This window comes from Rhyacophila brunnea, unplaced genomic scaffold (genome assembly GCF_057557595.1).
Source record: "Rhyacophila brunnea isolate RB1 unplaced genomic scaffold, BYU_Rbru_1.0 scaffold_12, whole genome shotgun sequence".
Taxonomy (NCBI): Eukaryota; Metazoa; Arthropoda; class Insecta; order Trichoptera; family Rhyacophilidae; genus Rhyacophila; species Rhyacophila brunnea.
The window spans coordinates 15,410,721-15,437,655 of NW_028232774.1; the positions used below are offsets into that span (position 1 = coordinate 15,410,721).

The 26,935-nt window shown below is 31.7% G+C and overlaps 1 protein-coding gene across 1 annotated transcript in view; it reads right to left on the reverse strand.

Annotated features, from left to right (window-relative positions):
• insc (spindle orientation adaptor protein inscuteable) overlaps window positions 1-26,935 on the reverse strand; it is an 82,521-nt gene that overhangs the window by 13,561 nt on the left and 42,025 nt on the right. The window contains exon 2 of the mRNA XM_085960844.1: window positions 18,835-18,882. The gene's annotated coding sequence lies outside the window, so the exon portion shown is untranslated. The remainder of the gene's footprint in view (window positions 1-18,834; window positions 18,883-26,935) is intronic.

The window sequence follows — 26,935 nt, forward strand, 5'->3', positions numbered from 1 at the left end:
AAGTACGAAAATCTACTTTGCGTTGGGTTAGAATTGCATATACATAATTGAAATGAAAGGTAAAAAAAGGGAAGCTCACTGATGTCACTATTCTGGAATGTAAAAAATACACCTGTCCGTGAACAAATTATACAAATGTTTGTAAACATATGTCCCAATGCAAATGTCTGTGGGTTGCGCCTATAAACATTTCTATCATTAAATTTAGTTTGGACAGTTTACGTTGTATGTACTAAGTTGTACGTTTAATCAAAAAAACATTTCACGAGACAACGTGTTGTGACCAGCGCTCGCAATGGAAAAGTTTACGAACCGAAGCGCTCGACAATTTTCTGTAGATATTAACGTAGTTATCAAATTTTATGTATATTTTGTAAAAACAAAATAAGCGTGTTGGATTTTTTGTTATATGGCCTCTCTAGCTCAGACGGTATAATTATTTTTTCCACGAGGCGGAGAGATAATTTTACTGATTTCACGAACCGTAACGGCGCTCCGGTGCGTTCCGATCCCTTTCAAGCCCTGGTGTTGTCATTTCCGAACTTTCAAACTTTGAAATTTCAAATACCAAAATTATACCGTAAAATATTTTCTGGTTTGTCCGTTAATATATGTACATATGTAAATGTTTGTAAACAGTTTTTATACAATGTTTATTTGTTCACGGAGAGGTGTATCTTCCCCAAACCAGGAGTATCAGTATCTATATGGACAATGTTCCCGATCTTCGTCGAAAAATAAAAATCCAATCGTTTGTATCAGAACATCATATTATTAAATAATGCATGTAAATTTTCCGTAACAATTTGGTACTGCTTTCAAACGGTTTGTATAATAATATAATGTTCAATATTCACCGACCCAAAGTACCCACCCACCTGCATAGTCCGGACCAGGCTCTACGAGCTGGGAATCCATATATTTTATGATCGGGGGATTGTATTCTTCCTGTTTTGAGATTAATAAAAGATTCTTACGAATGCCTTGCAGTTATATCACGCTCTTGATTAAATTAATAAACACATAATAAGTGTTTCAGTGTGTAATATAATACTTCTCGTATTCTATAAGGAAATGAGAAAAGCGATGCGCTGTCAAAAAAACGAAAATGCCTGTCACGCAATTCGCATTTTAGCTGCACGCATGTAGGTTCTAATAATCTAATAAGCACATATTTAATACTGTAATATAAAGTCACGAATGAATTTTTCTAAATATGTCTTATAATTTTATTTTTAGTCGAGATAGGTGCTATTAGGTGACTGTATGCCAGCGAGACTGAACTAGAATTATTGTGAATCAGTTCATAGTAAATAGTATGTTTATGGTTTACCGACTAAATGTATTCCGATATTATGGGGCACCCAATCCAGACGTAAGCCTTTGTCCCCTCCTTATTTAGTGGTTAAGAGCATCCTAGGGGCCCCCTACCTATCATTAAGGATAAAGGCAGTGTGACGCTGTACAGTAACGTTTTCCAAATGGTGTATGCGATAACGATAATGTGTATATTTAGTATGTTTTTGTATATTTTAATACATCCATTTGAATTATGGAGTATTCGAGTATTAATACGCATAATTTTAAATAATAATATTATCGAAGGAAAATAGCGCGACTTTTTTTACTAGTAAAGCTAATTTGTGATGAGTGTTTATCTCACTTATCTGGTCAACTCGCCTCACCGGGCTCCTTCTGAGCCCGGGCCCCCAGGCTAGGGTCCTGTCAGCCCCCCCTTGTGGGAGCCATGGTTAAGAGTGCCTATGCTGCACGTCATGTAGGGTATTATATTCGGTTAATATGTTATTTTAAATAATTAGTAGGTATGTTATTGTAAATTTAAAAAATGGACGCATAACTAATTATAACATAACTAGATGATTTTAAAACGTTGTTTATTGTAACACCATTGCTTCGAAAAAAATTCTCCCAACTTTCGATGAACGTATTATTTGAAACTCTATAAAAATCACCAGTCTATTGTTATAGAGTTGATTACTATGGTTACCTACGGAATGAGCACTATTTATCCGAATAGTTGACAAAAGAATTATTCAACACGAAAGGGGGACTTGCAGTGGTTTAATGTGAGAAAACATCTGCCCGTGGGGGGGAAATTTCACCCTATTGTTGTGATTTTAACGGATTTCGACTTTGCAAACCCTATCGAATAATAATGACGCGTTTGTGTTATACAAGTTATGGAATATACCATTCTTTAAATATTTTATTTTACTTGCATTCGTATTGCAATAGGTAAATCTCAGACTTGAGGCTTATAATATTTGAATTGTGCAGGACTTTTATAACCTGTCGCACTGTCAAAGTTCAGATAATAAAATGATACCTAAAGATAATACACGTCACGTATGAGAAAAGTTCTACAAACAAGAAAAACGTTTAAATTACTGTCGTTTCCGTTCATAGACAACGCGTTATTCGCAGAATTTCCCGCCGATTTCTACGCATTCTCAAGAATGCCCGTCCTGTACGTTGTGGGATATATGGATCAAATTTTCATACAAAACGAAATCATTTATTCATAGTTTTTCGTTTCTTCGTCTACAATGTAACTAGAAATACATAATTATGCAGACAAATTAAAACAACTGTAAGTATGCATTCAAAACAGGTAATTAATTATTACTTACCGAACTAATAATTACTCACTAAACATAATACAAGTTAATTATTGGTGACAATCGACAGGTTATTATTTAACTTTTTAATTTAGACCATATTTGTACATGTATTGCATCTTCTTAAATCTCTTATTACATGAATTACAAGAAACTACATAATATCATTAATAATATGCCTTTGTATAAAGATGTGTTTTACTCAATCATCCAAATTTCGAATATAAAACCAATGGTGCCAATAGAAAAGATGTTAATTTTCTTACATACAATAATTTAATGTAGGCAATAGCGCCTGTACACGTGCATGGAATTACTGTCGGAAATAGTGGTTATTTTAAACTATCATGGCAATAACATTACTGTTTACACGTAAACGTGCTGACTGTCTCTCCAATCTCATTCTCCAAGAGTAAGCGAGGCGCGATGTTGTCATTTTATAGTACTATCTGACAGGTCGTATTGAAAATCGGTTAAGCTCAAAATGAGTAGTTCGTTTTTTTATCGGCATGTTTGCCCCTCCCCTATCGCTCTACTGCGCAGGCGCAGATCGAAAATAATCTTACTTGCGCGTTGAATTCGGAACCTTCCAAACTTGTTTGATTCATGCTCGCAATCTTTCCAACTGCAGGATAATACATGTTTCCCCATACATTTTCTTACTGTGCACAGTAAATCTATGCACGTATAAACGGGGTCTAAGTAATGATACCAACATTACCAACAGAGCGTAACGTCACCAAACTATATTGCTGTAATTGAAACATTAATATTATTTTCTATAACATAACCAATAAGAAATCAAATCGTTTGTTTTATTATAGAAAGTATTAGAAATAAAAACTGTATATAATAACTCACTCTACTAACTGATATTTCCTGAGAAATGCAGTACGGTTATAAATGAGATAATTAGTGTAAAACTGGGCTATGTTCAACTTATCGCCGATCACTATTATTACAACAAAATGCATGCTAGTAAATCTCTGCGGTCAGATGAATGAACTTGTTGAAGTTAACGTAATTATTTTAACACCAGCACAGTTATACGATTAAATATCAGACTACAGCAGTGGTCTCCAACCTTTATGTTACTACGCCTCCCTTTAAAAAAAATCTAATCTTGGCGCCTCCCCCCCTTTATTTCATTAAATAATACAGACACTTTTTTACAACACAAGTTTTTACTACTTACTTATATTAAATTCATTTTTTAATAATATTTTTTTTCATGCGACGAATGAGCTTGTTTATTACCACAATCAATTTTAATAGAAGTCAACCAAATTCATCATCGTTCATTGACAAAAATTAATGGATTCTATCATGGGCTCCACATACTGAATAGGGCCCACAGTCCAGGATCTTTCACCCATATATTTAAAATATTTAATAGTCTCGAAACAAAGCAGCGCCGCAGGCGACTTTTTTTACTAACAATAAAATAATATGAAAAATGCATTAGCAAACTAACCAAGAACTCAGGAAATAGATTTTTGTTTGCTTCAATATATCTGGCGTAGAAATCATTTAAAAGTGGAGACATGTATTATTGTTATATTATATTAAAGAAATCACGTCAAAAACAATATCACACCCTGCCTACACGCTTCAGTTGACACTTTAGCTACGAGTGACATTTAAATTTGAGGTTATTGTTTTCATGCAACCAGCGGTCGTTTTGTGCATTACCGAAACAGAGCGTTTGCAAAAGCGCCATTTTTTAATTTCTCCGCTCCAAATATTTTTTAATAGGATTTAAATATATGTATTATGTATTATATATTAAAATAAACATTCATGCACTGAATTTTCACTGTTACGTTAAGATATGAAGTTTTATTTATTTGTAGATATTATGGTATAAAAATTAATTTATTAAAAAATTTTGGCGCCTCCCCTGGCAATAGATCGCGCCTCCCCTAGGAGGCGCGCCTCCCAGGTTGGAAACCGCTGGACTACAGTGTAAATATTATATTAAAGACGCTGTAGAAAACTTATTCTATCAGGTAAGTAAGACAGCATTATAAAAAAGCTGAGAAAGGGTCACTAAGGCAAACGATTAAATTATAGATATACTTCGTCATTTAATATTGCAGACTCATTTGTAACGAAATTTACAGTTTCGTGGTCTGAGATTTATTCGCTAAGGTTCTACTGAAGTAAAAACGTGTTACACGTCTAGAAAGTTTTTTTACTATGCATCTTCATTATTTAGATTTTAGAGTATAGAAAGATATATATGAATTGCCACAAGTAATAGTGTGTAGGCACTAGTGGCGCACCCAGGATTTAATATTGGGGGGGCCAAGGAGGAGAATGTAAATTAGTCCCATAGACACTTTTTCTTCTTCACAGCTTAATTTCTCGTTTATCGGTCTTTTGTCTATTGCACTCGGTGTACCTATACCATGGTCCCCACATCCTGAAACGGGCCCTCAGGCTAGGATATTTGGCGGGCCCCCTACCTACCGCTAAGATTAAATGCAGTGTGAAACACTACATTAACGTTTTTCAAATTGTGTTTTAGTTCAAATTAAGGCTACTTATACAGTGAATTATTGGCGATTTTCAATACATCTACTTTAATAATGGAGCTGTCGAGTATCGACACATAAAAATCAAAACATATATTGCACAATTATATAAGTAATTGAAAATGTTCATGGCCATGAAGTGTAATAGCGCCGCAGGCGACTTTTTTACTATTAAAGCTAATTTATTATGTGTGTTTATCTCACTTATCTGGTCAACCCGACACGCCGGGCCCCCACAGCCCGGGCCCCCAGGCTAGAGCCCTGTCAGCCCTCCCCAGCCATGACCTACACCACTCCAAAATTCGGGTGGATACCGAGAATTTTTTGACAGTTCCCTTAGGTATTGGGTTTCTAAAACAACCTGACATTAGTGTTTCGAAATTTTTGTGCTAGAAATTAAAATCTAAGAAATTTTTCTAAAAAGGATGCTGGAGAATTATTACAAATCTTTTTTTTGCCGTGTTTTATTGGCTTTCGATGTCAATGTTTAAAATCATTCTGATAATTTTCATGTTTCAGCGGTGCCAGGGCCCCTTGCCCCCCCCTGGGTGCACCACTGGTGTAAACCACTCCGGAATTCGGGTGGACACCGAGAATTTTTTGACATATTTTCCATTAGAGATTGAGTTTCTAAAAAAACCCGACATTAGTGTTTCGAAATTTTTGTGTTAGAAATTAAAGGCCCCTTGCCCCCCCCCCTGGGTGCGCCACTGGTAGGCACCGATGGGCTATGACCAAAGTGTCAAAACAGGGTACCATTTATTCATTGCCTATAGTTGATGCATACAATATATAAAAACAAACCAATTAAAGTACATACAAAACGTTGAATTGAAATATAAGAAAGTTATCTAAAAAAACTCCCTCTAATAGGTTCTTATTTGTTTGGTAAATTTATTATACAAAAGCATGTTTGTAAACAAAATTTTTCATAATACCTATAAATCGATATATTGTAATATGCCTACCCATTGGTAAAAGGTTTTTTTTAATATCATTTTACAAAAACAATCCTCGAAATTACACATGTAACATTTTGTATACCCACGGAACACAAAATTAAATTTACCTATTCCATGGTACACAGATACCGCCACAAAAAAATCACATAGGCTCGTTATATTCTTATTACCGAGAAGACTGTTGTGGATAAATCATTATAATTTTATAACATAGTCATAAGTCCTAACAACTTACCTTCCAACCGTTCGATTGCAAAAGAAATCGTTATAAAATGAAATACATCGTTATAAAATAAAAGAAAAACCATTTCCGAATATTATTAAATATAAGGAAATAAGTATAAGACTCACATCCTGTGATTGACAAATGTCCGCGACAAAAATAACTACTATTTCGAAACACGCAATTTAATCTGTGATATTTTTTTTTGCCTATTGGATAAATATAGGTACCTAATATGTATTAGTTTTTCCCGGCTTTACTAACCTGCAACACATCTCGAAGAAGACATTAACATTACTGACGATTGAAAGAAATTTAATTGGGTACCAATGTAAGATGTTCACAACATTGAATTGGAATAAAAATATTACACGTATCAGCTTGGCAAACGTCTTACTAATATTAAATTTATTTTGTGTTAACTCCATGTAATATTGACAATTATTAGTGAGTTAATCCTGTTTATATATTTGCCATATCAATTTACGCAGTGACTCACTGATCAATATCACATGAAGTATTATTAATTACTACATTATCAGTGTATACAATCTACATACACAGGGCTACCTGAGTACCTGTCTCGAGATAATAATTAGTATGATTCAGGTTGATAAGGCATACCGATGGTTTATCTTTTAGTTTTACCAAAAAGGTATGTCCTGCAGTTTGTTTTGTGATTCATGTTAGGGTTTTGTTAATTCCTACGGTACCGTACTGTTGATTGAGTAACATTGCAGTAACGTTATTATCTCGCATTATTCAGTGGCCTTAAACATAAGGAGACCGATAAATCAAAGCATGTCATAACTCATTATTATGAACATTTTGTCGGAGGAATAAATCGTCGCCCCAAAAGCAAAAGGGCACTTGCGCATAAATTGAGTTTTGAGAAAAACGCATTTTAAGTGTTTTTGGAGTGAAAAAAAATCGTGGAGAGGTTATTACTTAATATTTTGAAATGAAATTTGTAACACATGTGCCCTAATTACTCAAGATTGAAATGCAATTTTAATTTTTTTTATAATTTGTCAATTTTTGATTTTTAATAGGTTTTAAGTCACATGTTACCTTTTTCCTATATGCATTTATGAATAGCTCTGTCTTCATCTTTTGATTTGCGAGCGTCCACGTTACGCTTATTGTGATCTTCCAAAATATTTATTTGGGCCTCTTTGTCCGCTGCCAACATGTTTTTAAATTTTTCACAAATTTCACAAGTGCCCTTTTTCTGCAACGAAATATTTTTTTGTACAAATGCTCTTAATCACTTTTAAATAATTACACTTGTTACCTTTTTCCTATATTATTTTTGTAAAAATTGCACATAGTTCCTAAAATCGTGTAAATGTTACCTTTTTGAAATTGTGTATTTGTAAAATGAAGGTCAGTTTACGAATACACAAGTAGCCTTTATTTTATTTGCTCAATTGTGAATTCATGGGGTTTGCTTCACAAATGCCGTTTTGCCCATAATGTAGAGAAAAAAAATACGAAGAAAACTGCATTCATAACTCAAAACCGTCAAAATTGCACATGTGCCCTTTTGATTTTGGGGCGACGAAATAAACCTAAAGTAATTTAATTACAAATGAGAATCATTCAAAACATTACATGAAATACTGGCAATAAGTAGATACACAGTACCTACATACAATATAGGTATCATTCAGAGGCGTGCGGTAACTTTTGCATGTAGCAATGCTGTTGAAAAAATCATACATTTATTAATATTCCTGTATTGCAACTAATTAAATGTTAGCGGGTAGCCGATAAAGTAATAATATGAAATATTATATCACTGAGTGGTAGCTTTGCGATATTCTGAAAATCTGTACGCAATATTATTAATAATAAATAAGTATAATTTACTAATCTATAATACATTATTAAAACATTTTCCCCCGAAGAATACTTGGCCCGGTTAAAGAAAACCACAGGTGAGCGCATCCGTACGAATGCTGAGCTCCCCTAAAAATTTAAGCCGAATAAAATAGTAAATATCTTGAGGGGGGCGAAGACGATGGGCCGGTCACATTGTTAGAGGCGATGGATAGCTCTCCATAAAGCACAGAAAAACTCCCCTGTGGACATTGGCGCGTAACGTCAAGAGGGACGCAGAGAGGCTGGGTGTGACCGACCGGTGAGAGAGAGAGCTCTGGATAAAGATTCTGGAGGGTGTCTGTGCAGTCTGAATCTGTAACTATGTAATACTATTACATAGTAGATACGCTATCGAATATTTCTGGGGATGCCCCCATCAACAGCATTTATGCAGTAAATTTTAAAATTGTTATTATTTTATAAATTGTAATTTGAGGGTGATTTTTTAAGTAGTCTGCGAAAAAAAAAATATTCCTATTGTGATGTTTTTTTTTTTAAATAATTTATTTATATTTACTTTTGGGTGGCCCGACGGCCCCGACGTAAACAAGTATTCAAAATTCTAATGTCGCACCAACCATGTTAAATGATTAATAATATACATACAGTAATTTATGGCAGGTATGTCATTTCAAAACAAATTAAATCTTCCAAAAATGATTTAAAATCTAGCAGTGGAATAATCCTGCTTATTCGCAACTCATGGAATAATATTATTATTGATATTATTGTAGGTAACTATGATAACTTGTAGGTAAAATAGTTGATTTAAAAAAAATGATAAGTAAATGTATTAGTTTTTTATGTATACAACGATGTTGTTTAGAAACACTGGTTTAAATAGACTACCTATCGACTGCCCCAGGTTTACAGTCACCTTATCGACTCACTTGAGTTTACTAAATTACTATTGCATGCCTCACAATGTCAACAAAGTAAGCTTTTAAAAAGTACAATATCAGCTGTAGGTACTTTGATTTATTCTGAATAAATAATATTATATTAAATAAATACATAATTAAATATATCCCTACAGATGAAGCAACCAAAAGGCATTATTTAAGTAGACGTGTTTTTTTCGTGACGTTTCGGGTGTTTTCGGAAACATACAGGTGGTCGGCGATCTTCAGCATGTTTCCTCTTATTATAGTGCATAATAGAGTAACATCGCCAACTATAAATCGAAACGATCACCACAAATCGAATTTATTTGTTTTGTGAAATATGCTAATAGATTTAAAGTAAGAAATAAGAAGAATTCTTTGGTTTCGGGGTAAAAGTGGTTAATTCAGTTTGGTTGCAGCCGAGATAATCGATTTTGAAATAAATCACAGTTTTCAAAATACTCATACTTAGAAGTAAATCGGTGTATCTTTTATATTTCTTTAACACCATTTATGTATAATTAAGTTTTTGATATTGTGTTACATTCAATGTTTTGACTAAGTAATTTCACTTAGAGCTAAAAATTATTTTCTCAATTTAAGCTAGGTATTTCCAAAAATTAAAATATCTATTTATTTTGCTTACATGTGATAAAATTTATGATACACAAAAAAGGAGAACATTGCATTAAAATCATAATTTCGTAAAAACGCAAGTTAAAAACTTTTATTGATTATATTACTTACTTACTATTATACTTGTATTGATTATAATAAAACGCATTTTTTGTACTAATTCCACTTTTTATTTAATAAATTTGGACCGGTTTCGTCCGCCTCAAAAGGACATTTTCAACTGAATAATAAAACAGGTATTTACCAAAACAAAATCATAAAGGCGACACAAATAATCTACTAATTTATTAAATAAAAAAGTGGAATACCTAAGTGCAAAAAAATATGCATTTTACTAATATTAATCAATAATACAGCTAAAAACTTTTACCATATAACTACAGAATTCATACACATCGGTAAGAAATAAACATAAATTATAGTTTTATTTAACGGAGAAAAATGAAAAAATGTGTACGGTTGTATAATATGTGACTGATATGAGAAAATTACACCCATTATACTATATTATTTTATATCTGTCTAGTTTCATACTCATCTCACATGCCGAAGCCGAAAATTTATCGACCCCTCAATTAGATATAGCTACCTAGTTAATTTCCAATAAGTATGCGAAAATTGATATCTTATATCTGTTGATTGTTGAAGTAATTATCACTTGAAACGGTATCCCTTCATTCTTCTCTCTTCCTATCTACCCTCTGTAATAGGGGTCGAAGAAACGGCTAACAACTAAGCCTTACTGGCCAGCGTGTTTAAAACATCTAAAATTACTTTATCATACACACTCGGTACCGTTAGTGAATCTAAAATGTAGGTATAATATATCTACTGTAAATTTAATATTAAGCTATGTCATTTTTTGTTCACAATATAGGTATATATTATAATAAAAATAATTTAGTGCTAATGTCGTTTTAGCGTGTCGTCTAATTGAACCATTACTGGAAGATGGACGTTTTGTCATGAGAAATTCTTGAAGAATGTTTTCATTGAAACATAACAGATTCTTTATTATTCGCATGTTTTGAAGCGTTTGGCGCTAAATAATTCTTAGTAGGTACCTAATTCGGTAAAAAGAACATCCATGTGACAATAACGAAAAAAACAATTACGTATTATTTTGTCATTTTTCATTGAGAACAAGGTATACAAATTAATAATTCATACAATTTCTAGCAAATGTGTTCCATTCAAAAACTAGCGAGAAGTCGCTGATATTATATTTTGAAAAGTTTTTGATTATTGTGTACCTATTGATATTTGATTACTTTCAATTTGGGTAATCTTTATAATAGCAAACCGCGATAATTATGAACTAAGTACAGTAATTTATGGTCTTTTTTTGAATGGTTTGACAACATCGGGAAATCTATCTTGTTAATTTGTTTTTTTTGTGTTCTTTCCACGTTGTATCCGCCCTTAAAATTACTGAATCATTAACCTCAATAATTCATACTGGATGTTCACCGAAAATACGAGACAACTACACAATACGGATGGGGTGGGATAAAAGGAACTAGTGGATGCCTTCATCACACAGTGGATCAATCTCTCTTGATGATTATATTATACTATTATAGTATATATCTATTAGTATTATCGGAAGAAACTGGTATTGGTTAATTGTTAATGAGAAATCGCTGAAAATGTACATTACAAAAATTGTGAGGTATGTGCAATCGGATATACAATTTCTTAAATAATTATGATTGACAGTTATGAAGAATTAGACCGACTTATCGATTTGTAAACGACATAATATATATACACATTTGCTTGCTTTATCGCTATTTATCAGTATCTAAAAAGAAGCATAATGTACCTACATTTCACAATGTCCATATTATTACATAGTAATATAATATTTACACAATTGTAATAATGAAACCTGTGTAGTAAGTATCTAATAATATTAAATGGCAAATATATTTTATCTATGACTATAACTAGAAGAGTTTAGAATTATATATATAATAATTTTTCGGTAACTAAGGGTAGATGAAAGGCGCGCACACATAAAAATGGTAGGTCCATTTCGAAAAAATATCCATAATAATTTACTATCGATTTTTAAGGAGGCGGGGGACGGAGAGGGGTGTTAAATGTTTGCCTATAGATCTACCATCATAAATTGGCGTTTCAGGGAGGGCGCTAGTATGACATTGAGAATATTACCATAACTAACAAAAAAATGGTAATTTATAATTTTTTATTGGTAGTAGATTTCTGTACAAATATTATGCAATCCAAACATGTTGTAAAATTAAATGGCATTTGTAACAAATTTATCCTCGATAGACAATTTTAGTTTCAAATTCGACCGGCCGCCAACTTACGATGGTAGATCTATAACTGCACTAACCCCGCCAATTACCCATCGCTTATATTCGATTCAACTGCAGAACCCACACTTTTCCGGGTTCTTGCTCCATACCCTGATACTCCGGACATTATATCTAGTCACGAACCTGGCAGCTATAACTACGGGTGCTCACTGCTTGCTGCGACCTGGCGCATCCACACGTGGCTATTGAGCGGTTATAATTGTTAAAATTGGTTATAGGTCATTTTAACTTAAAATTCCGCGTCAGAATATTGAAAGCAAACATTGATTCCCTCAGATAGTTTAACCAAGTCACGATTACCACGGGAAATGACAAAATAATTTGTAATGTACCAATTACGTTTTGACTGAATAATTACTTACTGGTCAGTCATTTAATATTAATAATTCGTCAACATTAGCATAGTTTACAATGTTTACATATATGACACATTGTAATCTCAGATTAAGATAAAGATGTACGAAAGAGAAAGATTTGAAAAGTGATTAGGTACTTAATTAATTCGCGCGCGTGCCGACGCGTTCACACTTCCTTGATATTTCCACATTTCAAATTCGTTCGAAATTCAAACGGTAGTGCGCGTACTTTTTATTGGTGCAGGGGTGTATATAAATGTGCATCGAATTAATAATAATGGCATCGCACGGCACGGGACACCGGCACGCGCAGCACCCGCATATGGCACACCCGGCCTCTGCATGTGATGATATTCCATCCGTAACGGTCACAATGTTATCTATTTTAAGGGGTAGATACTACACGTTTACTTTGAAATAAAATATATAGATTTTATATAACATGAATCTGTTACAAAAATGTTAAACATATGACCATGCAGATCATGTTACCAAATTCAATGTGTATATTTATTATCAAATATGTATTTTATTATATTTTAAAGTAAGAATAAGTAGGTTCTAATAAAATAATAATAATGGTGATATATTTTTTAAGATAATTTAAAATTATGTAGGTATTTTCAATAACGAATGTTGCATTCTTAAAGTTTGTGAATTATTCGTTGAATAAAATAAAATAGTTTACATATTAAGAATACATTATTTGATATTAAATTTTACGATATTGCGAATTGCTCAAAATATTAGATAAATATTTTTTATTTGTTTACTTTATGGTTGCTGCATTATTTAGGAATAGATAAAGAGAAAATCCACTGATGAAACTTATTTAATTTTCTGTAAACTAAAATTACTTACTTAAATTTCTTACCTTTACTTTTCAATCTGTGTTATCTAACGTTTTTTGTTGTGAAGACAAAGTTTAAACATTAATTAATGTATAATATCGGCATTATCGCTAATTTTCTTTACTATAGCAGTGAGTGGGTAATAGTATTGTGAATAATCTCTCCAAACATACGAGAAAGAATCCCTACGTATATAGGATTCTCTACTCACATTAGAAAAAAAAAAAAAAAATTTAAGATGGACACGTAGGTAATAAAATTTTTGTTTTAGAAGTATCATCGATTTTTATAATAGTAAATAAAATTTTATAGATAGTTAAATAATTAGAAAATTAAAAAAAAAACAATGAAATGAGAATGTAAAAATTAATCGAAAAAATAGAGTGTTCTTTGTAAAAGGAAAAATGGTTGCCGTTCCCTCCAATTTTCATTGATGCGAATTTGTATAATATACAAGGGTGCTCTGTTCATTTCGAATATAGCACCTGGAATAACGGTCTTTTAGGCGCGTGCTTTATAGATTACTGGGGCATCCCGATCGACGATCAATTTGATCACGTATCGTCTTCCAAATAAAATTGTTTATTTATAAAATTTATATAATATCAACTATGTAATACATTGTATATATTCATGGAAAGATTCCTTATTTGAAAAAAAAAACACCGTTAGAAAACTTCGGTAGTTAGATAATAATTAGTAAGTACCTACATGTATACGTTTTATAACTTTGCGCTGTTATGCACTTTTTAGAACACTGATTCGCCTTTCTGCCTGATTACCTCGCATAAAATTAGATCAAATGATATTCACTTGTATTAATATATGTAGTAGGTACATAATTAATAAGAAAATAAATGGATATTACATGTAAAAAAATATTTTTAGAATATATCCTAGAGCTGGGAGTGCAAAGTTATGAAGTAGCAACATCTATGTATAAGTATAGTGAAATATTTAATGAATTTAAAATTCAATCGAAATTATAATCATCAATAATATATCACCACTATATTGTGTATTTTATACTTATGGTAGTGATTTCCAACAATGTTTTTGGTTGAAGGAACCCTTTTAATGGCTGCCGCATATTAGTTTGGAACGGGGTAATAGGGGAAAAGGGTAATAGCAATTTTCCTCTATGATTGACTTACTAGCTACAACAAACGTTGAGTTGGTAAGTACTTATATAATATATTGTAGCGATTTTCTATTAATCGTACAGGCATTAGTAGTAATAGGCCATAGTTTGTTCATTACAGACTTTTGTTTTATAAGAAATATAATATTAGCCACTTACCGGGTATATAACGAGTGCTTAAAGTCAGACAACGTTATCTACAAAAATGGTTTTTTTTTGAGATAACGTTATTTTACATTTACAGCTACATGATAGTCAAACAACGTAATGTCAATCTTTTCTAATTTCTTATTAAATCGTCAGTAAAGTTTAACGCTAACTACATAAGTTACCCTTGTTTTCATATTTTTAAAAAACTATCCCTATATATTTTAACATCATCATAAGCAAGATAAATGTACAATACACAATAAATTATAAAATATTAACATTAGATTTTAAATAAACATTTCCCTTGTTGAGTTACAAGAATCTAAAATAACGATTTTTGGCTCTCCTGTAAAGTTGCACTTTTGTAGATAGTGTTGTTTGACACTAAGCCGTCGATAACATATTGGGTTAATACTCTGGATCCAAACACATATTGAAAAACAACATGTGAATTTGCTAGACCTGGGACTTGAACACATAATATTATAAGCCGATACGTTACCACTAAAGGAGTACATGAACCGTCCAATAATTATTTTCCCATATAACTTCTTACAAGCGTTGTAACGAAGGAGTGGAATTATAACACAATCACTGCGTATCTTTTAATTACCACACTTAAATAACATGCTAATTTCATCTAATGGCTGTTTAACGGGGACACGGCAGCCGTGTCGTCCGCGTCGAACGAGTTTAAAGCATCACACACCACATTTTAGCATCTTCTACTTATGAAATTCCCACGCGTGGTTGGTTCCCTACGAGGTGTGTGTTTTCGAACGCCAGGTGCAGCTAAAGCGTAGCTTACCGGTTTGTTGTGTCGAATCGACAGAGACAAGGCAATACGATATTCGAATGTTTGAAATATGTAGTAGGGAGGTTTTTTTTAAATGTGCAATATTCATTTTAACAATATTAAATCACACAAGTGTCGAGACATTTGGTACTTATCTAACGATTTTAGTTATGATATAGCGATAAATTTGCTATATTAAGACTATAGAGCTATATTAAGTATTTGAAGACCATGTAGATTTCAGAGGAAATTTTAACGTATACAAACGTAGTGATGATGATTACAAATCATCTTTGATCCGAACATTGAACTGTCTAGAATCTAAATAATATTATGACAAAGCATAATTATTATTCTGTACATATAAAAATATAACATTTATTTCATACTATAAACATTATTTGCTTTGCTTTGCGTTGCTTTCCCAGAAATTCGGTGCATTATTTTCTTTCAAAATAAGGAGGGTTGACCCTTACGTGCGATATTAAGAAGTTAACATCTGTCCGTAGATAAATTTTAACGGTTTATTTTCGTAATTATAACACCGATTATTTATTATATCACGATTAACGAAATATGAACGATGATCTCATATTATAAATAAGTAATAATTATACATAACTAGTTAATAATACTGTCATATTTTAAATGGTACCTAGGTAAGTATGTAATATATATGTGGAAGAAAATGCTTAGATTTAGGTATATTTAGATACTCAGCGGTGAAGTCCTAAATAAAATAATGCCTGATCGCAGTTTTTATACATTCAAATCCCCCCCCCCCCTACCCATCCTCGACGTTTTCTAAAGCACATGTTTTAATATTTCAACGGATAGGTACGTATCGAAAATTTCGTAACGTACCTACATTAAATGTTAATATATTTGCCCATATTTTTTAGTAATTGAACTGACTAATCGCACCCCTCGCATTTTTCGTACACTGTAGTGGTTGTCGATTATAAGTTAAACAAAACATCGACAGATTTTTTTTGTGCACGTGACACCGAATCATTACGTGTAATATAATAGTGACGAAAACTGTCTGGAAAGTACCGGAAAATCCCACTTCTTGAATTCCTTGACTACTTGTACTAAATTATTTTTAATTTACTTATATTATGGGCCTATTACATCTATAGTGTATGAATAGTTATAAACGGTCTATAGAAAAGATGAATAAATAGACGGTGTGTATGACAACTGCTTCCAGGTCATATTTCAGAATATACCTTTGAAGAAGATGTTTATTATTTTCATGCTTATGGGTCTGTGGAATAGGGTTGTCACGGTTTGGTGGGCGGTTTGAAATGGCATATGGCACGCGCCAGGGCGTGCGCTACGTAAATGTATAACATTACACACGTGCCATACATTAAAACAACTTTAGTCCTGTTTGCTAAAAGGACATCCGGTAGCATTTAGATGAGATGCTTCAATATGTGAATACAGTTTTAATAAAGTCAAATTAAGACGGCTCCTCAATCACAAGTGGTATATTCCTAAATAAAATAAATATTTAAACATCTCAATCACCCCACAAAACCCTCCCACGCCTCCGCCACTTTTCAAAAACACATTTTAAATATTATTTCGACGGATACGTATGGAATATTCCGTAATTACTGACAACGATAATTGATCGATAAAAAAAGATTAACATATTTTCCACCTCGGAATTGAACTGGCTAATCACTTCTTTCGCATTTTACGCGAAGATTTTTACCAAGTTAAATATAACTAAGTATAATATAACGACATAATTTTCATTAATCACGTGATTCAAAACTATTGAGTGTAATTTACTTGTAATAATGCGGAGAACTGTCTGGAAAAGTGCCGGAGCGACAACCCACCACACCACTGCCTATCAGCAAAGTGACTATAATATTTTACATATTATGTAGATTCTTATTAAGATCAGAATAGTATACACAAGCATACTATGTTATTTTATTCAATGAATAATAAATATATACTTTTTAACATTATCTACCTATGTGTAGTGGATTCAAGTCACATTCGATACATATAATTAATGTTCTGTGATTTTTTGTAATGTTTATGTTTCTGAGATTGGTAAATTGGCAATGAATAGATTAATCGACAAAACGGCGATTGCAGAAAAAACCTGATGTGACTAACTTCACCAATGTTGTCTTAAGAATAATAAAAATATGCCAAACGAGGTAAGAAAAGAAACTATTTGGAATGAAAAAATTGTTAGATTTCATGTAGGTAACCCCTTTAATTTATATCTTGAAAATTATGATAAAAAGTCATTTAGTAGGTAGCAATATACATTTAAACAAATTTAAATCTAAAACTTAAAAACACACAGTATTAAAGTTTTAAATCGGCTAACAAATATATTATTTATATGCCCATGTGATTTTCAAATTTTGTATTGTGCCCCCCATGGAGAAATTTTGCCCACCTCTGATATAGATTCATTAAATAATAGGTACCTACATAATTGAATTTCTAGAATTATCAATAAAAATGTATAGGTACATATATCGATATATGTGTATACTGTATAGTGTATAGGTACTATAAGAAGATATAAAATTTTACGTGGACAGACAGTATTCAAATTGATGTGACATACCCTTAATAAAAGTATATTTGAAAGCATACTAAAACCATCCTAGATGACTTTCTAGAGATCGGTACTGGAAAACCCCATATAAGCAATATTGTTTTGTAGGTAAATCATATGTTACAGTTATAATATAATAATGCCATACGAAGATATGAATATGATATCGATACCTATCTAACTATTGACTAAAAATGAGTAATATAGACATAATAATAATAATAGAGACAGCATATATTTAATTATTTGATAAATAATATATTCGAATTGAACTGGGGTTTACGTGGAAGATCTCTGTTATAATAGGTTTAAAACAAGGTTTTTTTGAATTCTATATAGGTATGAGTCCATTTTGTTGACAGCGGTTTCAGGCTATAAAATCATTAAAATCATCATCGTCTGTGGTATATGATAACATTGATAACTAATCCTAAATTTGATATTGTGGAATTAATCATGACACCTTCAGTGTAGCTGTACCCAGTGTAGCCTATACACAACGAACACATTTAAAACAGAATGTTATGGCTGGACCACATTCACAACGTAAATTCAACATTTAATATTGTTGTTTTTATTTTAAATGTGTTCTTTTCCCCTGTCAATAGTGTTACCATCACATGATGTGGCCATGATCCACACTAGATCATAAAGCCAATAAAAAAAACTTAGTGATATTTAAAATATAAGTCTAAATATTTAGACAAACTTCACCATGTGTTTATTCTTCCATTTCCCGTACATACTCATACTCGCTGGTATGATCTTTGATTGATTTGTACACAATAAATATCTTATAATATGTCATCAGCAATATGTACTTACAAATTGAGTCGTTTGTATTGTTCAAAGCGCTACATTTGTTGAAGAAATCTAAAAAAAAAGAAAAAACATTGTTTAATTTTCAGTCAACATGGTTATCTGATGATGTAGGTCTTTACTAAAATAGCGATGTTATCCAAAACTGTTTGGATGTTTTTCATATTTAGTATTGTTCCTTTTCTCATAAATTCTTTAATAATAATTATTTATATAAATGGTCTGTATCTCAAACTGGTTATGTAATAATTTAATATTTTGAAAGATCAATTTGAATTTAATTATGGTTTGGCCGACAAAAATCTTCACAGAAATTGTTTTATTTTTATGTGATTTTAGTGTTTTTCATGCTCAGCGCAAGGAATGCGAAGTTTATTTAAATTCAAATCTCAGTAAAAATTTCATTTAAATTCCGTTCATGTAAAGTTAGCTTATATCTTGATCTTTAAACCCATTTCTATTGCAACTCCAAAAACGCGCCATTTTTACGAAATAAAATTGTGATGAATATTATTTGAAAAGAGAATTGGCGCGTCATAAGATGGCGGAAGGAAGTAAATTCTAATCCAAATTCTTAAATAAACAATAATGACGTCATTGCTGAGAAGTTCAAATGATGCAGACTTGGATGAATAATATCATTTTGATTTTATTTCTCGCTGATCGTACTGATTCGTACGTGAGTGTTCAACTTCTGAGAAACGTGTCGATTCAGAAGAACCTACATCTCACAGGTAGGGTTGAATGTAATGATTATGTTTTAGTGACGGGAAACAACAGAAATACGGGCAATAAAGAGGATTCATAAATAACGATTTTATTCTTAGTACAACATTAACGTCGGTCACGGTCATATTTTGTGTTCGTTGTGTTTTAATTTTTTTTACGTAGGTTATCTAGACATATTGATTGATTCATACTAAATACTTACCAACGAACAATAATAAAATACATCATTTAAGAATGTTTCATTCTTTATTATAGAAAAAATATAATAACAATAAATATAAAAACTTGGACCGAGTAGGACTTGAACTAACAGCTTTCACTCTCCGGGTGAATTTAAGACAAAAACTACATAATGTTTAGATCAGAACAAAACTTTCAGAGCCAAGAATGATTATTAATTATTGAATATTGAATCCGTGGATATGTTCATGTGGTTATGTTTACTATCGTATGTGGTCCACCGTACGAATGGATGAGTTGAAATCAAATACACTTTTGTGAAGTTGCTCATCACTTTAAAGTATTTAAATTTCTAGTGTCATATCTCACAGTATAAATAATCAATAATAACAGATAATGAATCACGTATACCTAATATGTATAGGTATCCGAACTCTGAGAGAGCTTTATAAAAGATCACGTACGAATGATGTTTTTTCTTCGGTGTCCTTCAAAGTGATCGAATGATATTAAATTATTATAATACTATACGTAGTTCAATGATTCCCAACGTTTTTGTTTGGCGGAAATCTTGATACCTACAGTTTGTAAAATATTGGGGAATCCCTACCTGACTGATACATATTAAGGCTAATTACAAAAGAGATTAAACATGTAAAGCAGTACACAGTTCTACGTTAGAAAAAGTGCCGCCCTTAAGCAGATGAACATATTATCCAGTAAAATTGTCAGTCTCAAGTTAAATGAAAATTCATTACTAGACACCGGACATCTGGAGTCCTTTTTTTTTTGGGACGGACTCGAATATTACAACATTTTTTAATTAAAAAATGCGTTAATAATTTATGGAACCTATGTTTTTCAGAAAAATAAGTTGTACGATGTAGTAGGTACAATGAAATATGAAATAAATGATATTGATAATATGTGCAAGAGACTTTATCGATACTTAATTATATAGAAACGCTGCTATTAGTAGGTAGATATACTATACTATTTAGAGAAATTAATGAAGCGCTTACGTATAGAGTGGAAAAATTAGTTGTTAATAGTAATATCTATAATATTTCATAATATTCCACTTTTTATATACATACCTATTATTGTAATCAAAGTTTAAAATTTCTACTAAACTACTTTTATTTTCACTATCAAATAACAAATCACACTTGCTCCCATAATGAGAAGGACCTGACAGCTAGTGTATTATTAAAATCGTACCAAATCTGAATGATTTCGTATATTATGTTGATACTACGAAAATATATAATATGAAAACATATTATTATATTATATGGATTTATGGATGGGTAAAATGTGGAATATCGGACCTATGTGATTAATGAAACCCTTTAGAAAAAGTTTCGTACGAAAGATACTTCAAATCGTACTTTTGTGTTTCAAGCAAGTGGTTGGACATATTGAGATATTCAATTTTAATATATAGGTACTGATGTTGTAATGTTTTTTTTGACATTTTGATAGGCCATTTTCAAAAACTTTATATTCATCATGCAACATATGTAAGTACATGCGTTTTCTGTTAATTGCTACTCCCTAATACAATAAATTATATATCATAGTATTATTTCAATGAAATATATAAACCCGATATAATTATTTATTTCGGAAGTTATCAAAATGATACAATCATAATTAGTCGACATTGATACATTGTGTATATATAGTACCTAATACCATTGATAATAAATTATTTTATCAAGAAAATATTAGATATAAATAGGTATAACACAGTTGCAGTGCCTACCATTTGCCTTAACAAGTTGACCTTGGTTCTAATAGTTCATTGATTTATCCAATCTGGGAGTTCACACATGAAACTATAATTTGATGTTATAGTAATATGGTAGAAAAAACAAAAAAAACTTAACCTGCGCGTTTGTTAACTGATCTACGTATTTTCTTAAAATCCGAGATCACTTCAGTTTTGACGATTATGGATTATAGCTTAAAATTGTTTATTTGTTTTTATTTAGTGAGTAGGTATATTTCGTGATATTTCACATTAGCTGGTTCCATTGTTTACGGGAAATGACGATTTAACGGGCTTACCTATTGAATGTATTAATAGTATGTAATATATTCATTACGGGTTTTTCACAAACACTTCAGATAATCAAAATTTGTTTTTTACTTGATCCTTTACTAATAGGTAAGAAGGTTTTAACAATCTTTTATTATGTCAATGTGCATTTACGATCGGTGAGTGCGCATAGTGCACGAAGAAGCCAGAAGGCCATAAGCCAGAAGGCATAAGCCGGGTCGTAAATAATGACTAATAGAATACCTAGTACAAAACATAAATCAATTAGAATTTATTGATTAATATTTTTGCCACTCGTACCCGTTAGATATAGGGACCATTATACCACTTTCCTCTAGAAGGTGTATAAGGTACTTTTAAACACTTTGTACATTTTGCATTTTTGTTTATTGTTATTAAATCTTAGTTGATATTATTCTTTTGACTTATTAACTTAAAAATAACAACAATGGATGAAATATAATATTCCTAAATATTATAATATGTCACATATATAATATTGTGTAAGTATATAATATATAATTATCAAGCCTCGATAGCGAAGGCTGCGTGACTAGCAAATGCACTTACGACCTATGTAAACCTGCCGCTTTGTAATTTTATTCTTGTAAATCCACGGTATTATAGATGGTTGCACTATTATATCTAAAATGTAAACATAAATTTATATGCAATATTGGTATATACTACAGCTGATGATGATACATACTATCGTATGGAAAATAATTCATTTTTAAGTTGTGGGTTTCTTGTACGTATCATGCGACAAAAGCAATAAAATCGTCTTCAAGTTTTTGTCATTGGTCGGGAACCTTTTTTGATACATACACCTACGGCAGGTGAATTTTAAACACAGCAAATTTTTCACAGTTTTGAAGTTACGCTATTTCTTAATGTATATAAACCAGTCATTTAATAAATAAGGACAAATATCACCAACAAGTTAGTTCAAGTAAACAATCGACTCCCACGTCCTCTATACTTAATTGACTTTTTATGCAATAATATGTACCTACCTATATTTTGTACTGTTATTCAATTGAAAATGTCCATTAGGATAAAATCGTTTGAATATCAACATTATGGAATAAATGTGGAAAAAGTACGAAAGTACATATTATAAAGTGTTTTAATGAAATATGTATCTAGGTACCAGTCGTTTTATGTGATGAATAGTTCTTTACACTTTATAATATGTAAGTATTTAAATCAAATACATAATATAATCATATATCAGATAATTTCTTTTTAATAACAACATTTAAATATAATGCTAATTATGTCGAATGGCCACCTAATCGGCGCGCCTTTAGCGTACAATGTATTAAATGGGACGGCGGGACTTTTTTTAATGTTACACACCTACAAACTTACCTGTAGAATGGCCAAAAATGGAACTACGAATTACCATAGGACGCCATTTTGAAAATTTCATTCGAATGTCAGATTTTGTCCAGTTACTAGTCTTGATTGGGTAGTTTTCGACAATGGCTCCATTTTTTTTGTAGTACTTATTCCACTTTTAATCAATAAATTAGGACCGGTTTCATCCGCCTCAGAGGGACATTTTCAACTGAATCTTCCCTTGTTCGGTTGAAAATGTCCCTCTGATGCGAACGAAACCGGTCCTAATTTATTGATTAAAAGTGGAATAAGTACTACAAAAAAATGCGTTTTTTTAATTAAACAACAATAAATATTAACGTAATACAATCACTAAGTGAAAATCTGAAGTATTACATGGGACGGCGGGACTTTTTTTTAACGTTACACACCTACAAACTTACCTGTAGAATGGCCAAAAATGGAACTACGAACTACCATAGGACGCCATTTTGAAAATTTCATTCGAATGTCAGATTTTGTCCAGTTACGAGTCTTGATTGGGTAGTTTTCGACAATGGCTCCATTTTTTTGTAGTACTTATTCCACTTTTAATCTATAAATTAGGACCGGTTTCGTCCGCCTCAGAGGGACATTTTCAACTGAATCTTCCCTTGTTCAGTTGAAAATGTTTCTCTGATGCGAACGAAACCGGTCCTAATTTATTGATTAAAAGTGGAATAAGTACTACAAAAAATGCGTTTTATTAAATTAAACAACAATAAATATTAACGTAATACAATGACTAAGTGAAAATCTGAAGCAATATTATATTGCAAAACCTTTAGAAGAATGCAATTACGGCTTACGCAATACATAATATTATAATAGTAGGTTCAAACGAATATTTTCAGGGATGTCTCGCATCTTCAGATGTACGCCACTGGTATTTTGAAGATGAAATTTCTTACGATCGATTTGATGAAATTCTTCAATGTCAATAGTTTATAATCAAATAGACCAGTTTGGGCAGAGCATCCTCAAAATACTTAAATATCTAAAGAAATAAACAAGTAGGTATGTGACTTTTTTATCGATATGTAGGTACGGTATTGTTGCTTGGTAATACTAATAGGTATCAATATGATACATTTAGAACATAAAATGGGTCAGCGGACAAAATCTTCCAATATTTGTATTTATATTAGTGGTAGGTACGCAAAAGCTATTCGATATTTAATTATGAAAAAACATATTCTACACGCATTTTATAAAAATGGTTTACCATTACTTACCTGCAATAAAACAAACCATCAATTTTGTAATGCGATCTTTTTAATTGCATTTTGCGAATTTGAATTCGTTTGTCGTAGCCGCAAGTCGCGTTATAATATTGGCAAGACGATTATCTTAATTACAATAATTACCATCGCACCTGAGCTGCCAGAAAAAAACAACTGACAAATTGTAGAAATCCATACTAAGAATCATTTGGGCAAAAGTCTCCTTAGGATATTGGATTCGTCCACCATTTTAATGTGTTTTTTTATGGGTTGACGGTTAAAAACTTGAAAGATCCGGCCTTTATTCATTACCAATCACAGTTAATTATTTCTGTAAGACTATGTTAAACGGAGACATACAATAACGATAAACACAGATATATGCTGAAATAAACGGAATAGTGCATATTATGTGGTGACGGTCATTAGTCATTACTAACTGACAACTGCTATGCTACATACTTCGAAAATAATCATGATACGATGCTACTTAAGAATTTGTTTAAATATATGTCACATTTGGCCATTATTTACTATATTACTTATCAAAAGGGTTTCGGGTTGTCCCTATTTTTCGTAAGCATTTGCGAATTTTCGCGAAACCCATTTAGGAATCACTGGCATTGGTATATAGTTGGTAATTATTATTGACGTACAAAAAAAACAATTCAACGAAGTGTCACGCACCTATGTAAATTACATTGAGTTACAGACGTATTTGGCGGTATTTTTTAGTGTCGCAACATACTTCCGTATTCAGAAATTACTATAATTACATGTATTGTAGTACATGTAAGTATATGTCAATGTGTCTTAACATTTTTGTGTTAATACATATGTGTAGCACACCGTAGATAGCGACATATATTTTACAGGTCAATTTTACTAAAAACCGTGCGGACAAGATTTCATAAACCTCGTTCGGGTGAAACCCCGTAAAATATTTATGAATTTAAAACAAAACCAACTGAAATTATTCTTCAGGTTGCGCTCGTGTGTAGATGTAACTTATTTTGATTATAAGTTAAATTGGACAGACAGCATATGTATTGAGATGATTTCATTACCTACACTACGTCATATTATAGGTAGTAGATGGGCATTTTCGCCAAAGTTTGTACATGTTTGAAATTTGGGTAATATTATTTTTTCACTCAAATTAACCATTTTTATATAGCTAGCAGATTCCTTGTTCTATTGCTGAATTGGTGATAGCAATTTTTCAGCAAAATATTGATTAATACAATATTTATATCATTTTTATTATGAAATTGGGCATAATAAGTTTCCGTTCCGTGACTACGAAACTAAGCTTTTAAAGCATGAATGAGACACTTTTTATCACTTAAAAGAGCTCTATCAGATTAAATAAACCATACACTTAAAAATAAAACTACAAATAGTCAAAAAATATTATTGAATTTTAATTCTTGGGCACATTCCGTTCCCCTCCGTTACCCTATGTCTATAATGGCAGAGCATTTTTCCTTTAGTATTTGACAAAACCAATCAATGTTCGTTCTGCTATTTTTTTAAAGACAATAATCACTTTTACTAAATTTTATTGGAAAAATAAATAAGTTTCGTTATTTAATAATCAAATGAAAAATAGTTAACGTTCAAATTTTTTGGGGACATTTTCGGAATGGAACGAAATGGTAACGGAGTGTAATTTGTAAAGCTAAAGTTACATGTTACCATAAAAACAAATTTTTGTTTTATGAAATTTATTTGAATTTTTTGATAGACATATATATTCAACGTGCGTCAAAATAACAAAACAAATCAAACTTAATCACTAAAATAGACATATTTTATAATAAATTTCACAATACTTGTAAAATAAGGTAGGTAATAATTTTGACACACTATACATTACCATAACTTTTATTTGGCATTTATATTATTTGTAACTCAGATAAAAAATATTTTTAAGCAAATTAACAATATATGAAAAAAAAAATCAGCAAGGGATTCGGACGCGAGTTCCTAGCGCGGCACGGAGTATATAACTTTTACGAAAATAATTACAGTCGAACTCGGTTATTACGATCTCGGACATAGCGAGATCTCGGATGTAATAACGAAACATTTGTTGACATTTGGTTTATGATTTTCGCCATACATTTAATTTTTTCACTGCTATAACGAGCAACTTATCGGATATACCGAGCTAAAATACTGTTAATGTGTCGATCGTTTTAAAACATTTCGACCCTAAGCAATAAAATCCGATTGGATGCCGCCGGGGTCGGATTACGTTTATGACACTAGTAAAGTGTCTAAGTACCTACCTTATTGGTGTTTCGCCGACAATAATAAAAAAGTATCCACGCATATGGTTGAAAAATCCAAGGTTTGTGAAGTCCGTAGGTACCTACCAGCGTTAATTACAATAAACAACTTCTTTTGTAGTTTATGAATGCCATGCTCGTTTCGGGGATTTTTACGATGGTTTCCAAATTTTTTATTTTCGACTTTTTGTGTAATGTGACATGCTCATTTAAAAATTCCTATTCTCTGATAT